This window comes from Drosophila kikkawai, chromosome 3L, assembly GCF_030179895.1.
Source record: "Drosophila kikkawai strain 14028-0561.14 chromosome 3L, DkikHiC1v2, whole genome shotgun sequence".
NCBI classification, from domain to species: Eukaryota; Metazoa; Arthropoda; class Insecta; order Diptera; family Drosophilidae; genus Drosophila; species Drosophila kikkawai.
The window spans coordinates 16,636,738-16,650,417 of record NC_091730.1 but is presented as its reverse complement, the minus strand read 5'-3'; the positions used below and the strand labels follow the sequence as shown (position 1 = coordinate 16,650,417).

The 13,680-nt window shown below is 39.2% G+C and overlaps 1 protein-coding gene across 2 annotated transcripts in view; it reads right to left on the bottom strand.

Moving 5' to 3' along the window:
- The window catches only part of nkd (naked cuticle), a 42,262-nt gene that overhangs the window by 7,068 nt on the left and 21,514 nt on the right, over positions 1 to 13,680 (bottom strand). The window lies entirely within an intron of this gene.

Sequence of the window (13,680 nt, the reverse complement as noted above, 5' to 3'; positions counted from 1 at the left end):
TTGGCGTCTTGCAATTTATTTGCAATTTGCACAAAGCGCATTACAACAGCACTAAAGTTTATGCCTCGACGCCAACACAAAGCGATGGCGACCAGGCGGCCAATGCCGGCGCCCCTCCTTTTGCTCGCCACCTCCCCCCTGGGTCCCTCAAGGCCGATCTCTTTGAATCCCCGCGAGACACTTGAAAGGCAACTGCTCGGAGAGCATTCCTAATTAATGACGTCGTCGTCGTCGACGGCGGCGGCGGCGGTACTCAAAAGTTTTCCTTTCTTTTCTACTCGAATTTTTTTCTCTTTTGTTGGTCTCGGTTTCGGTTTGGTTTCTTTCGTTTTTAATTGAAATGGCTACAGTATTATCTGGGCGATTGTGGCCACACTGGGTCGAGAGCTGAGAGCCGTAAGCTGAGCCGAGAGATGAGCAGTCCACGCCAGTCTGTGGTTCCTTTTGGCTCATTCATTACTCATTACTCATACGACGCGTGAACCGCACCAAAGCGAAGCGAATGCGACTGCAAACAGCCAGTTGTTTGATGTTCAGCAATCGTTTGAAGAAAGGAATTTTGTAATTTAAATATTTTAAAGGAAAAGGGAAGGTATTTTTGATCTTAAAAATGTATGAAAAACATATATTAGAGAGTAAAAACTAGTAATTCAATTTTATTTACTAAATGAACTTAAAATGCATTCTCATTTATACTTCTAACCATTTAAAAATATATTTATATCCTTTCCTTAGTGTTTTACCAATTTAACTTCTTGTTTTTCCCCTAAGTAAATTTCCCCAAGAAAAAGAATGCATCCCCCCAAGTGCTGCAGCATAAACCCCACTTGACACATAAATCCCATTTCCACTAGCCCCTTTCGACGCCATCCACGGCAGTAATTCACTTCACTGGCTTCACGCTAAGTCCTCCGGCCGCACTATCCATTCTTGGCTCCATTGTATCTGCTTCATTTTAATTAATTAGCACGCTTAAAAAAAAAATAAAAGTAATGAAGGGGAGAACCAAGGAGAATTTCCACTTCTCGCCTGCTGACCCAAATTTGCGGTTTAGCCACGCTTTCTATGCGCGGGTTTTTCCATTTTCCATTTCTCATTTTTCATTTCGCTTTTCATTTTTCATTTGTGTGCTAGCATTACGCCACGTCCTTGCCAAGGACCCCGCCCCATTCCAGGCAGAGCCCAGGACATGGCTTTTAATTGCATGAACATTATGCAAGCAAAGCAGTCCCAAGTCTCCATTTTGTATACTTTGTTCGTTGTTTTCCCGCCAGTTTTCCTAGCTTTTGTCGTGTTTTTCGCCCCTTCTTCTAGAGAGAGCGAGGAGATTGAGAAAAGAGTTGCTGAGGTGGCGACAATTGAAGACAATTAGCCAAAGTGCCAGGGAAATGAGCTAGTCGTTGAGTCCCTGGCCAAAGTGGTGACATTGTTTACTTACGAGTGTGAGAGAGGGGGTGTGAACAGGAGTTGACCCAGTTAACACTCGAAAAACTATAATTGTAGGGCGAATTATGGTTAAGAAAATATATTAAAAAATCAGGGAAAAGTTGTTTATTAAAGATTTATTCAAATTATTCCATTAGGTCTTCATTTTCTCTCACATTTCCCCCCTAAAAAATCACTTGACAAAACTTTATCAAATGCCACCTGCTCTCTATGCTCTTAACATCTTTTTTTTTTTTCTTTTTCGTAAATTTGTGTTTTATTACGGACAATTTATAACATTTTCATCAAATTTATGCGCATTTTTGATTTGCACTATAATGCCCAGTCACAAGCACACTAATTAATTATGCAAATCTCAGCTGGACAGCCACTTTTATCTACAGCATCTACAGCGACTTGATAACACAAAAATTACACATAGCATAAAATATATTTGGTATGGAGATGTATAATATATAGAGAGAAAAAACGCATGGACCTGGGGACATACATATGCTAATGAACTAAGCCTAAAACGATTCACTCCAGAAAGAAGCCGCCACTTTAATTGAGCCAAAAACGAGAGGGTCTCTCTGCACGCATTACTCATACGCCACGTAGGCTTCATTCAATTTCCACTGTACGAAGCATGTATTTCTTTTGATAGATAAGCCGCAGGCCGTGACGTTCCATTTATCATAGAAAATTCATGAGGCTGCGAGCCGACCATTTCGACACAGCGACCTCAACTCTCAGGTAAGTCGAAGCCCTTGGGCACGGCCCCGGTTGCGGTTGTCTTGGAGGGATTGGAGTGGTCCGTGCTGGCCGGGGCTAATCATTTTCATTTCGTCTGCCCTGCGTACACATTACGCAAATGCACCAATTCAATTCATCATGACTTAGGGCTAGAGCTAAGGCTTTAGGTTGGGGGTTTCTGAGGTATTTTTCGGGGCGTTGCCAGGGTCTAAGGGGTCTTGAAGTCATCGGGAAATAGCAGGCACAGCTTTCTCTGGTGTATAATGGGGGTTTCTAGGTGTGTGTTTACTCAGGGCATTGAATTGGTAACAAAAACCATATTTATAAGTAATCAAAGTCTTGATAAGTAAACAAAGTTTTTAATTGAAAACTAACGTAACTATAAACTTAGCTCGTTTTTAACAAAATATTCTTGAATTATTTTCAATATTTATTAAAATTCTGTACAAGAAATTAGATGTTATTTATATATAGTCCCCCTAAATCCCCCTTTGTAGGTCATCAGCAAGTCATGTTTGCCGATTGCTCCCCCCTGGAGGCATGGGCACATTCGCCTTTCCCCATTCGCCATTCAATTTGCGCCTATATCTGTTTGGAGTGGCTTAGGCCAAAGTTAATTTGCAAGGCGGCATGTTTCATATCAGACGCCAAAATGCTTTCTTGATGACTCAACAACAACTACAACAACACCAGCGAATTGATTCCCATTGTGTCGGCCACTTGAGAGCAAAACATGTTCTTTTGGTTTATCTTGGCGCCACGATCGTCGGCAAAAAAGGCCGCGGTATTTGCTTAAAAAAAAAATACAAAAAAGACGCTGAAAAAGGCCAAAAAGCAACACAAAGGCGATAATTAAACGCAAAACAAAGCGGCCGAGAACAGAACAAAAAATATTCAGAGAGTCAGAGATCCCAGGCCCATCAAGTGGTCGACCTTTAATTAAAAAGGGTAAAGAAAAATCAACAGTAAATACCTTTAAGAAATCAAGTAAGATTAAGCCAAAAAAATAAAAAATAAACCAGAATCTAAGACAATGTATTTACTTCCTATCACAAAATAATTTCCCTGAAATACATTCTAAATTTCAAGCATATTTTACAAGTATTTTTATTCATTATTTTTATTTATTTTTATTACTTGTGAAAATACTTAATCAAAAACTCCAAAGTCAAACTCGTAGAGCCGCCTCTTGCCTGGCAACATAATTTATTAGACAGATGATGTGCCGCCAGCCAGCCAGCATTCGTTAAAGAAACGATATAAACCAAAGATAAAACTTCATAATTGCGTTTGTGTGGCCAAGCAGAAAACTCGGGGAAAAGGCAGCCGAAAAACAAAAAGTTGGCTAAGAGAGAGAGAGAGAGAGACCCGAGTAGTAGTTGATGGCCAGATATCTCGTATCTGGCATGTAAGTGTTAATGAAGTTAAGTGTTTTTGACGCGAACGACCGACCCACCGACCGGCAATAACAAAAGCAACAAGCAATTAATGAGAAGTCGCATACCAACGGAACAAAAAAAATGTTTGGAACTCTATGATAAAGATCAACAAATGCCAAAAAATATATATATATACTGAGAAGTGGAGGAAAAACTGTGGGCATCCATCCGGCAATAGAAGAAACATTTATTGAAACAGTCCAGAGAAAAATGTTTCTGAGAGTCCAACATGTGCGTAGAACATTTTCAAGTGTGGAATTTTTACATTAACTCAAGTCCAAGTTAATTTATGTGTGTTTTAAGCAACTCATAAATAAGTCAAGTATTTAATTAAGGAAAATGGGGAAGCAGGAGAGAATTAAGTTTAATTAGAAAGGCTTTTAAAAGGCTCAAAAATGGTGATAAATTAAAGAAACTATAAGATAAACTCTAGTTTCTTTTAAATTAATTATAATAAATAGTTATAAAATATTTCCCACACTTCTAATATATTAAAAAATAATATTACGTAGTCTTCTAATATTTTTTAAAATATTAATTTACTCTTCACTTCCCGAAAGCCAATTCTTTCCACCTTCAAAATAGTAGTAGTTCTTCTAGTTGAAGTGCCCCCTAGTTAATCATCCGCCTGATCACAATTCGATCCAGTGATCAGACCAACTCAAGTGCTTTCTAATTTGTGCTTTTTATACTCCTCCCTCTTCTCTCTATTTTTTTATAATATTTTTTTGACACTTCACAATTTACAACCACAATTTGGCATGGCACTTATCGAGCCGGGGGCAATAAGACCGGCAAAAATCAAACGAGTTCTAAAAAATTATTCACTATCAGCCAAAGAAATCTGCCTCAATTTTTTTGTTACCTACTTTTATTTTGTTTTTTACCTTTTTTACCGGCACCATTCACCGGGGCGAAATCTTATCAGGTGGGGAATGAGAATGCTTGCTAAATACCAGTAGCAATTATTTCGAGGGGAAGCCAAGAGTGGGAAGGGCATTAAGGGGGTCTTGGGGGAGCCGCCAGTCTGGTAACGTTTAATTAAACGCCGATAATCGATGCGCCAACCCAAACAGTTACACAGTCCGAAGTCGGACGTCTCGTCTTTATCAGTATCTGAAGTTCAGGGGGAAACACTTGAAGAGGTACCAAGTTGCACATAGTGAAGGGCTTGCTATTTGCAGATGGATAATGCATTTTGCCTTGATTTTTTGTACTTTTTTTTTCGCCTGAACTGGCCCCGATCTGTCGGCATTTTAACAACTTTTCTTTAATGTCACAAATCAACGGGGGAAACAAATGCCGACAACCGACGTCAGACCATCGAGCAGATCGAGCGTGCCTTTTGTCCGATATATATTTGTCCCTTAACCCCCCCTCTCTGCTGTCGTCTGTTGCCGACTCTTAACGTTAACCCATGCCATCCTTAGCCCCAGCTCAGCGCGTGTCGGTTTGCTTGGAGGCCTTCATCTCCGCCGCTCTGGCAACGTGTTCGGAAAACGGGTTTGCCGGGGCATTTGTATCTGTTGGATTTTATATATCTCTATAAGCCAGAGATGGGCATAACAAATTACATATCAAGTTGGTAAAAATTTGAAATTAAAATTATTTAAGAATTTAATATTTAATAAGACTTTACAAAGTTTAAAAATATTTATAGGAAGACTTCAATTTTAGGTTATTGTAACAACTAAAGAGAGCACCAAAACTTCTATTGTTTTATTTTTTATAAAATTGGTAAATAGAAATCTATATATTTAGATTTATGAAATATATGAAAAATATTTTAAGATACCATAAAATAAATTTTCTTAAATATTTTATAACCCATATGAGTTTTATCTCAATTTTACTGCCCTTAAAATTGGGCCTAGAGCATGTGCATAGCGTGGTATCTTGGCCATAGTTGTAAAGTTAAAAGCGTGTGTGTGTTGTTAACTTGGCTAACCCCCTCTCTCTCTCTCTCTCTCTCTCTCTCTCTCTCTCTCTCTCTGTTGCTGTCTCCTGCTGTGGTTTATTTAAGTTTTGCGCCCAAGTTTGCTGCGGCTACACACAAACGGAAATTAATTACAAACAGCGCGCTTAAACTCGCCGCAACAACAACATCCAAAGCAACAAAAAACAACAACAAATATAACAAAAAAAAATTAAAAACAACAACAAAAACAATAATGAATAAGCGGCATAATAAAGCAAAGGCTTTTGTTTTTGTTGCTCTTTTTGGCCATTAACATTAAAGGCGTTAATTTCCAACATAAGCAAATTGTTTGCTGCCTTCCCACTGCCAACACAGTGTATCTAATTCTCTTTTTTTTTTGCTGGCGCCAATTTTCTGGAATTTTATCAACAATTTTTCGAATATGTCGCCGACACAAAAAAAAAAGTTCCCATTCCCATGGCAGTTAGTTATGCGCGTATTCAAGAGCTCGTATTCGCATTCGTATTCGTTCTAGCTGCTCGTTGACTGTTTTTGTCAATCAAATGTCAATCAAACAATGCTCCAGTTTTCACGCTGTCATTCTCTATGCCTCAGTTGTTGTTTTTACTGTTGTTATTGTTGTTGTTGCTGGCCAGTAATTTGATTGCTAAAGCGTAGAAGCTGCAGCGAATTGTGTAAATATGCATGTACTTTGTATCTGAACAAGGCTGGCGACACTCCAAGTGTTCGTGTGGAGCCCCAGAAAATTTTTCAGACAGATGATAAGATAGGGTAAGTGTCGTTCTTCTATTTTTTGGTGGGGTTTCAGGGGGTGGCAAGGGAGGGGCCTGCCCACAGACAACATGATGCTGCGAGGGAGGTTTTAAGAGTATGAGTTTAGGAAGGGTTGTAACACGAAAAGTTATTATTCTTCATAAAATAAAAAGAATTTTCTTATTTTAAAAAAGTTTTAAAATTACTGGATATATTTCTAGAATTTTATTTGGGATATTTCACTACATTTTCCACTAATTACAATTATATTTAAGTTCTTACTGCCCTCATATTGTATCTTAAATTCCTTTAACTTATCCTTAACATTCTTAAGACCAAAAACTCTAAAATTATTTCTCTGAACTTGGTCAACATAGTCATCACTCACTGTCCTCAAAGCCCCCATCCCACTTCCTCAAAAGACTACTCACTTCTCACTCCCCAGAAAAGGCCCTCAAATATCACATATCACATATGCCTAGGCATTTACGTAAATTATTGTGCTGTTTTTTGTTTTTTTTTTAGTGTTTTTTTGTTGTATTTTTTTGGTATGGTGTTGACTGTTTTTGTAGCTGTTGACTGTTGGCCCTTTTTATGGTCATGTAAAAAATTGCGCGACACACGAAAGAACAAAAAAACTGAGACAGAGACTGAGACTCAGAGACATCTCAAGTTTTATGCGGCGGCCTCTTTATGACCACCTGCAATGCCAAAAGCCCACATAAGAGATAAAATTTGTATAAATAATTTAGTTAGAATTTTACGCAGCAAAAAGTCATAAAATTGTACAAATTATGAACTTGAGGCGTGTTTCGAATGTAACGGAAAGGGAAACTGGAAGACTGGAAGTGGAAACTCTCGCTTTCTGGCAGTGACATACATGCACTCCCAGAGAAACTCGAGAAAATACTTGAAAAATTATTATTATACGAGCATATAGCATATATGTATATGTCTCTGCCCTTATTGTATTCCCATGCCGTCACACCCACTTTGGAATCCACGGAGTGACTTCAAAAGCTTTTCGTAGCATTGTAATAATAAAATATACACACAAGAACAGAATTATTATGCTTCTTTCAACTTTTGCGCCTAATTCACACTTTGTCCGCCTTTTCCACTTGCTTCTCTGGTTGTGTGTGAAAATTTTATGTATTGCCTTTAGCAGCATCATCAAAAAAAACAGAAGAAAAAAAATATATACAGAGGGAGAGAAGCCCCATCTACCAAAAGAAGACATCAATATGAAATTTTTGTCACGTTTTCTAATGTGAAGAGGGGGTCTTGGGGGGGGGGGTATCTTTCGGTTGTAGGGAAGCCATGATGCGTAGCCCCCGCTGGGCCCGCGGGCAGTAGCGTAGCTTAAAAGGGGCTGCACTCTTTGTTGCCCCTCCAGCTATCCTTAATTTTGGTGTGAAAATTGAAAACGATTTCGAGATTTTGAGGAGGGGTATATATTTGTAAGCCTTTAGGCATATCAAGAAATTCAAATTTTATTTGATGGAATTTATTAGAAAATTGTATAGGTAAGCAAGAATTTTTTAAGATATTTTTGGAGACAAAATTCAAAGACCAGAGAAAGTAAAAATATATAAAAAAACCCTAAAAAAATATATTAAAATAATAACAGAATTATCTAAAATACATATTAATAAATAAAGCCTTTAGAATATATTATATTGTTATAAGTTTTCTTTTAGAATACTTTAAATATTTATTTAAAACTTTCATTTTTATTTTTCCCATTTTACGTGATACATTTTTTAATATTTCCCTTCTCCATCAGCACTTCACTTGCACTTCATCTGTCGCCTCCCGCATAATATTATTTTCTATCATATATCAATAAGAACATCAATCATCGCATGCCCCCCTCTAGCCCGACGCCACTGGGCGCAGGGCTCTCTATCATTTGCAGCCATCAATGTTTTTATGTTATGTTATATGCCATGTGCTATTACTTTAGCATTGGCGTGTGAACACTCTACCCTAGCACAGATCCTTCTGAAGTCCCCACTGGCAGCAGAAGCCCCCCCTTTAATACTGGCACCTCCGACAGGCCATTAAACGGACACACTCACAGATACATCTCACCGATACGGATGCAAATTCAGAGATACATTCTCATCGCAATCTCACACAGCCACGCATGACTATAAAGTATATTTTAGCATGTCAAGCGTTGCGCATCCGCTTTGATGTTTATTTGACAGTTTTTATAGCGGCTTTTATCTGCCAACTACTTGGCCAAATCCCCTCCCCCTCTGCCCACTTTGCTCCTCCCTACAGTCACCCTTCGTTCCGTTTAGCTGATGCTTTAAGTTTAGTTGGCTAAAAACAACAATTTCGATGATGCTTCTATTTTGTTTTTTCCTTGCCGCCGCCAACCGAAGAATGCTTTTGAAGATTTATATTTTGTTTTTGTTTGCGTTTGTTGTTGTTTTCGGCTTTGACTTTGAGAGCCGAGAATGCGTCACACGCATAAATTGTTAATTCATTTTCGGCTCTTTTGGAAGAACAACTCGATTGCCCACGCAGTCGTCGGCCAACTCATTCAGTAATTTCTCGGTTGTATCTTTTGGGCCGGAAAGTGCATCTCAAGTGCATGCGGCCTAGATACACGAGAGCAGAGAACGTGTGTGTGTGCTCTTTGTATCTGTGAGATACTCTTTGACGGAGCTCTTTTTAAAGGTGTATATTTTTGGGGTATTTGAGCAGAGAAATTACTAAAATATGTTCTAGATATTTTATACAAGTTTTTAGAGTAGATTTAAGTTATATTAAGCAATACAAAAGTGTACTTCCACCTTATTTCCTACAACTTCCAACTTAATTACAAAACTCTTACTAAAATCTCATATTTTTCCAAGTAGTTTCGCCAATATTTCTGGCACTTAACTAAAGTATCTCGCATATTTTCCCACTCTTTATGGCTGCTTTTATAGCTACTGTGCCAAGAACGAATGCGACGCCTTGGCTGCGGCGACAAATTCCGTGTTCTTGCCCGCCTTCGCATTTGATTCTGGAGTTGCTGTTGGCCAACTGTGGGCGGTCGTCGTCCCCTTCTGCCACAATTTGTTTGTACAATTACCTCAAACGCAAACTGACAGACAGAAAAACACACACCAACACGGCCCAAAATGCGAGCCATTTTTGTGCAAACGGCGGCAAATTAAGTTTCTTCGCATAAAGTCGAGAATGGATATTGGATTCATCGCCCCACCCAGCCCCCTTTGGGCCAAAAAAAAACCAAAAAAGAACGTAACGAAACTGGCGACCATTTGGCTAAATATTTAATGAAAATATGCGCATTTCCCAGGCATACGACTTTGGCTTTGTCTTTCGATTGCAATTACATTACGCCGTCCAGGGCAACAATAACAGAAATTGCGTATACGCCATGCGGTACCAAGGATATCAGCGCACTTTGGCCGTTTGTGGATTATTCATGCAATGGCCAGGACGATTTCATTATTTTAAAATCAACAAGGATTTGCATAAGCTGATTGCATCCATATACAGCCCCTTTCCCCCACATTTATTATTAATATTCTTTAAGCAAATACGAAAAACTTTTATTAAATCCAGTTGGTGTTTTTTTCGGGCGAAACTTTGGCTCATAAAATAGTTTTTATTGCTTTGGTTCTTGGGAATTGTCGCCGAGCATTTCCTTTTGTAAGCCACTTGCCACCATAATTAACTATTTTTCGTCAGTGCCACAAACCATCTTGAGCCGGAGGAGCTTAAGTGGGATCCGTGGGTCCTGAGAAGTTCAGACGTGTGCAACGCTCGCGATAGTTAATGTGGAGTTTTTGTCGAGTGTCGCCAACTATGTGACAAAGTTGAAATGGGACAGGGAAGGTGGGGTTATATGTTTGGGAGGGGACAACTAATATTTAGAGGGTTAAATAAAAATATTAAAAAAATTATAAATAATAGGGAAATGCTTAAAAAGGTTTCTAGAATACTTTTTCAGCAAGTTGTTGCATTTCTCTCATTAATTCTGCCTAGAATCATTTCAGAGGGCCAAATAAATATAATAAAGGTTTTGTAAATAATTATAAAATAATTAACAAGATTTTTGGAATATTTATTCCACCCAAGTAGTTGCACTCTTCTCGTTAATCAAGTCTATTTTATGGAGTTATCCCATCCCTCTAGGACCCACGCCTCTGGCTCTTCTCCTTGCCGCCCATAATTTGCCTCTCACTCGACTTCGAGCCTGGTTGACTTGACTTGGCCTGGCCTGGCCTGTGTGGGCCTGGATTTTTGTTGCCTTTTGCCTGTCGTTTGTTTACTTTTCATATGACAAAGTCAACCGACATCGTTGTCGGCAACTTCTTGGTAACTTTTTGTTTTTCTGTTGTCGTTTTTCTTTTTATTTTTTCTGCTTTTATTTTTTATTTCAAACAACAAATACTCCGCACGCAGCACGTTCTTCCAGTCGGTTCTCCTCGCTGCACGTAGCATATTTAAAAAAATAAAAAAAAAAGAACGAAAAGAAGGAAATACAAAAAAGCCTCCGATTTACGTACTGAAAAACTTGCAACTTGGCAGGCGAGACTCTGACTGAGATTCGACTTTAAGGGGGCAAGAGGAGGCTGAGGAGGAGGAGACTTTGGAGAGTCAGAATCATATGTGGGCTCTGACAAGGGGCTACTGTTTGGCCGCTGGATATTTTTCTTTTTTTTTTACTTTTTGTGTGTCGGCACAAGCACACACAAAAAAAGAAACCAGTAGCCAAGAGGCAGCAGCCACAGAACAGCCCCAAAAACTTGCAGGCCCCGGCTCCAGGCCACGTTGCACTCGAGTGAATGCCAAAAAGTTGAGGTTTGTTACTCGTTATACTCTGTCACTTGACGGGGTCTATCAATTATGGAGCGGTAGAAAAGGTAAAGGTAAAGGCTTTCAAGAAGGAGAACATCCTTAAGAACTTGTAGGGATTTCAAAAGGTAAATAAACTTGAGAGACTTGTAACTAGAAAAGTTGTTAATCCTATTTATATAACTTTAAGGGTATCTAGTTTTCGTTCTAGTTGTAACTCATGACTTTATTTAATTTCGTTATTCTTTTATGTTGCTAAATGGGGGGAAACTAACTGCAGCCTGGCCCCTGGCCCTCCTCCTGAAGGCCAAAATTAAACTGGCTTTTGGCCTGGCCGGCAAATATTTGCGGTTCGACCCAAGCCCAAACACAAACGGAGACTCTGAAAGAGCAGCATTTTTGCCCAGTACAATTTGATTGCATTTTAACAAGGGGTTCGGTTCGTACGGTTCGTTCGTTGGCCAATTTCCTCATCGTCTTTTGCTGGAAAAACAATAAGCAGCATTTGAAAATTCAATTGTTATTGCTGGCTTTTCTTTCATCTTCTCAACGTCTGCACACACATACACACACACAGTCTAAATTGTTTTCCATTATTTTTCTGACTCAGCAGCACCAGGGAAACGCAACCAAGGAAACCATCTAGAAGAGGAGAGGCTCTCTTCATCAGCTTTTGATTGCTGTCCAGCTGGCTCTTGGTATTTTTTTTCTTTTCTGATTTGTCATTATATTTATGAGTTACAACTGCTGTCGCCGACCGGCCAGCCATCCCCAAGAGCGTTGGCCATAACATGATTTCCGTTTTAGGACTTTGCCAGACTCTGCGGGCAAGCAATTAAGCGAAGCGAACAACATCTTGAGCGGAAGTCATTTGGGCTCCGCTCCTCAAACCGCTCTCAAGTGGGGTTTTGTAATTGATTTTTCTTCTTGTTCCAACCATTTAATTGCCCCTCGTACACAGGCCGCAAAAACGCGCCAAAGTTCCATGCAAATAGTAACCATTTCCTAGGTCCATATCCACCGGCCACGTCCATGTCCAAGAGAGCTCTGTGCCTTATTGGCACATAACTTGACCCACTTTCTGGGCGTGCCTCGGGTCATTATAAAAAGTTAAGTAAAAAAAAAAAAATAGTAGAAAAAGAAAACTTCAGTCGAGCGGAAGGGGAAAACCAAGTCCGTGATGGTTGCGAATTGTTTTCCCAAGACTTGGCTCAAAAGAGAGATACTTTACCGACTTTACCAAGGCCTTTCGAGGTTGCTAGCCAGCAGCTGTTGCAGTTTTCAGATATCTTAAATACTTGAAGTTACTTTTAGTCCAGTTACAGAAACTTCAAGGAACTCTGTTGACTCCTCGAAAGTTAGGAAAAGTTTATAAGCTGTTTTTCTTATAATAATTATTAGCTCTATTAAAGTTCTTGGTAAATAACATTAGTTTGCAAAAAGTTTACATTATTTCCTAATATTTTATTCCATTTCCCTTTATTGTCAAATTTATTTATATAGTTTTATCTTTCTTAAAAGCTACATATTTCGATTTTTCCGTTTCTACCCAAACTTAATCTCATCTTTAAATTTCTCTCCACACTCCGAACTTAGTTTTTACCCAATTCAAGTGACTGTTTACTTATTCCCCTACTTCTTAGCTCCCTTTTCGTCTCCGAAATCCGAAAACGTGACAAAAACTCGACAGAAATTTGCACTCACTAAACCACACACTTACTTAAACATTCTGACCAAGGGCCAATCATCTCTGCCCTCCCGGCTAAACTTTGGCTTAAAGAGTGTGTGTCCTTTGTGCCGGGCTTTAAGCTTGATTGAAAATTGAGAGAGGGACATACAAAAAAAAAAGGAGGAACTAAATGTGGTTGCCCAGATCCCAGTGATAAAGCACTGCCGAAAAAAAGAGAAGAAAAACTTTTTTAAATACACTTAAGCTATGCCGGGCTGGCCAGGTTTTGGTGGAGCAGCGAGTCCTGGTCAAATCGGCCACGACTTTCAGTCAAAAGTCCAGAGCTGCTTTGAACTTGGTCGTCCCGGAAAACGCCGCCCACTTCCTTTCGCTTTGGCAACAAAGTTAACTTGATTGAACTTTGTTTGGCTTTGCCTTTAGCTGCTTTTCTTGTTCTCGTTTTCCACGACCCACCAATGTTTTTCTTGTTCTTTGCCTTTCTTCTCTCCGCTTGTTGTATGTTGTTTGCGCTTTATAAAACTAAATGGAAAATAAATTTTGTTTGCACTTTGTATGGCGAAAAAGGAAAAAAAATATATAGAGAGAGTGAAAAATTTGTGCTAAGAAAGGAAATGGCAACTTGAGAGTGTGAAGGATAAAGTTTTTCAAATGCCCAGGGAGGTTATCCCAAGAGGGTGGTTCCTCATAGTGTGGGGTGTGAGTGTATGTGTTTGTGTGTGGGGGAAATCCCCGGCTTAATTGTGGCGCATTTCCTGGAACCCTTTTCATTATTTGATGCATTGTATCATCAGCAGACAATAAACTGCAGAATTCGAAAAAGGAACTCCCGAAGTAAGTAAAATCCAGGCCGTTGA